Here is a 3272-nt window from a genome sequence, read left to right on the forward strand (position 1 = left end):
AATCCAGCAGCAGTAGTATTTGATGTTAAACACTGATTCCTCACGGCCGGCATGATCAGGATGGATATACCGGCACAATAGCCGATTAATTATTTTCAGCATGACATGTTCAGTTATCAGGACCGTGACAAAGTGTTCTGATAGATATGAAAAGTGATCCCTTAATTTAAAAATCTTAAAAAATGATAGCGCGGAGTAGAATGTGATCTAAATGGACCTAGTGTCCTTGCGAGACATCTCAGGTTATTAAGAGCTGCCAGTTGACAACTACTTGCATTGTTTCAGTGGATAACCCAGTCAAATGTACTAAAGCGGTTACGAGAATACATTCATTTGTTGTTAACATGCAAGAGGCTTTGACTTGTCGAGAGCAATCTCAATATCAACAACACGTTAAAAAAAACTGCCATGTGCAGTCAATACACAGGATTATAAAATGTCCTTGAAACTATGACAAAACACGTACATCAAATGCCTAAGCGTTCTAAAGTGTATCTGTAGACCTGCCCAGTATCGAGCAGACGATCTAAATCTATAGAAGTCGTAAATAGACAACCTTCAGATAAAATGTCAATCTGTCGATACAATCATACAAGGCCTAGATAATGAGACTTAAAACAATCAAGTTCCAAAATAATATGTTTTCTTAAGAGGAGGGTTTTTTAAGGTTGTTAATCTCAAAGGGACAAAATGGCGGTTCAGGCCTTGCTTCTAGCACCTTTTTCCCTCCTTGCGACACTAGACTCAGGAAGACGCTAAATATTGTACTTTGTTTTTGCTTTCAGTTAATAGCAGACTGATGTTCTCCGTAAACAGGTTATGGGTAAGAAGATTTGTTCTGTTGCGTTTGACTAGAACTATGAATTCATAAATTGGCTATTCTGCAACGCGAGCACCAGGAGAACCTCAGCATTCGCTGCTCTTTTGGGAGTACTGGGGAAAAGATACCGTCAAAGCATGCCTGCCATTCTCGTGGTAGTAAGTCTCATGTTACTCCGAAAGTTTTGTGCTTTATATTTACATCACTAAACTGATGGCGTTTAAAATATTAAAAGCTGAATGGAAGGCTAATCCCAGAGACTTGCCGTATCTCATAGCAACATAGATAAGGGCTCTCTGGAATTGTGAGCCAATGCTTGCAAATATATGCGAGGCTGAACGGTCTCTGGTACGGGTGAGCGTACCGGGAGGCATTCGTGCTCGGCGTGCATATCACACTCCTAGGCTGGTTGGCACAACGGTGTTAACACAGATTGATCTGTAACTACCGTAACCAAACAAATACGGATTGTCACAAACTTAGGGCAGTAATCTCGACAATTTTGCAATTTCATATCACATTTTTTTTCAAATCCGTGCAGAGGATCTTCACTTCCTGAATTGCCGGCAGATTATTTATTGTTCATGTTTCAGCTCTATCTTTCAGACTGGTAGCTGATCCCAAGACGATCTAGCCAGTCGCTGACAGCTTATGCATTAGTTTGTATGGTAAGGGCCAGGATCATTCGCACTTGCGAAGCAGAGGTAATCGAAGTTACAGAGTTAGATACATGTGAACGTAGAAAAAATTAATATTGGAATAATAATGTTTATAATAAACATGATGTAATTACTTCTGCAGACCTTAATCACTGGCATTTGCTGAAGAAATTGCAGATATGTTTACATAAAACCCCCATTGTAAATATAATAAAAAGCTCTTGCAAACTTTAAATAATCAAAAGGGCGGAAGGTAAAACAATAAAAGTTTTGGGTTAATGGCATGGAGTTTATACCCCTAAAAGGATATTACATATAACTTGAGGGGTGGTCTTGGGGGGGGTGGGTCTGCGAGTAATAGGTGATCGCATTGAGGTTTTTCATAGTCCGATAGATTTCGCGGATGTCTTTAGCTTCTTCAGTTAACTGCACGTGGAGTAGCAAAGTAACTATGGAACAATGTGTTGTTATGGCATGAAGTGCTTCTTCGTAGCTAACTAACTTGGCGTGAAAAGAGAATTGTTGTACAATAAACCCATGGTAAATCGAATAAAACAGTATTGCACTTTAATTCAAGGTCTGCAATTTTTAAAGAAAAAAAAGGTGTAATCAAAATGTGTTTTGACCCATCCCTACAGATATACTACTGGTAACTAATGGGGTGTTGAAAATATCTTACATATAGTATCGCAATGTGTTCCACGGCAACTACTGGATTGGTAAACGATGCCAAGTTCAATCTTTTAGTACACTATTTGTAGAAATATAAATCAAGTGCCTTGAAATCCACTAGATGGTGGGTGTTGAATTTTTTTCTAAAGAGAGGTCAGCGAGATGCGCTTCAGCAAAATTGAGTTAATTTAAAGTCTTTAACGATATCAATGTATATTATTTAATAAATTTATTAAATAATCATTTACAAGCATTTTCGGTGTTGGTGTTCCGCCAAGTGCTCAGACCGTTCAGTGTCCATTTCGCCCCGAGACTTTTCATCTTGTTAAGGATCCCTAGATGTACGACTACATGTTGTCGTATTTAATTGAATTTAACCAGTAATTACTTTCAAAATGCCACCAATTGTTGAACTGTCCAGAAGGCTGAACAACCGAGGATCATTGTAATTATGAGCAAGGCAGAATATAATCACAGAGGATACAAATTTTTAAAATCACAATAATAATTGTATTGTGAACAAACAGTATCGTAGGCTTAGTTAAATAATATCGGATCTGAGTTCCTCTGAGGAGATTCCCACCCCTACTGTATAAACTGGTATAGAGGTATGGTTTAATTATCACTATAAATCAGGGGTGTCCCGAGCCTGCTATGGAGATCATAAGTAGATTAATGTAACTTTAAGATGAGACACCAAACATGACCAACATATATTAAATAACTTACAGAGCTCTTTTGGAGGTTTTGAGACTGACTAGCTGATCTTAGATGATGAATGGGAGACACTACTCGTCTCGATTTCCATTAGAATTAATGTGCAGCCTCAGACGTCACATCCCATCGCAGGCTCGCCTCCTCTACGATGGTCTACAACAATAAGTGTCAGAAGCAGACACATGAGGGGGACAGTAGGCGGGCGCAGGATGATGCAACCAACTGGGCAGTGAAAGATCAGCAGAGGTATGAGAGACTTCCTATTGCTAAGGTGGGGTCTGTGAATGTCTGTTGCGCCCAGAAAGTTTGGGTCGTTTCCAGTTCATTCAGCCAGGTAGAACAGATTGATGGATACTCTCTCTCGGAGATTAGATTCAGATTTCTGTCTTTCTGTCTTTGCTTGT

Source organism: Cyprinus carpio, chromosome B22 (assembly GCF_018340385.1).
Source record: "Cyprinus carpio isolate SPL01 chromosome B22, ASM1834038v1, whole genome shotgun sequence".
Taxonomy (NCBI): Eukaryota; Metazoa; Chordata; class Actinopteri; order Cypriniformes; family Cyprinidae; genus Cyprinus; species Cyprinus carpio.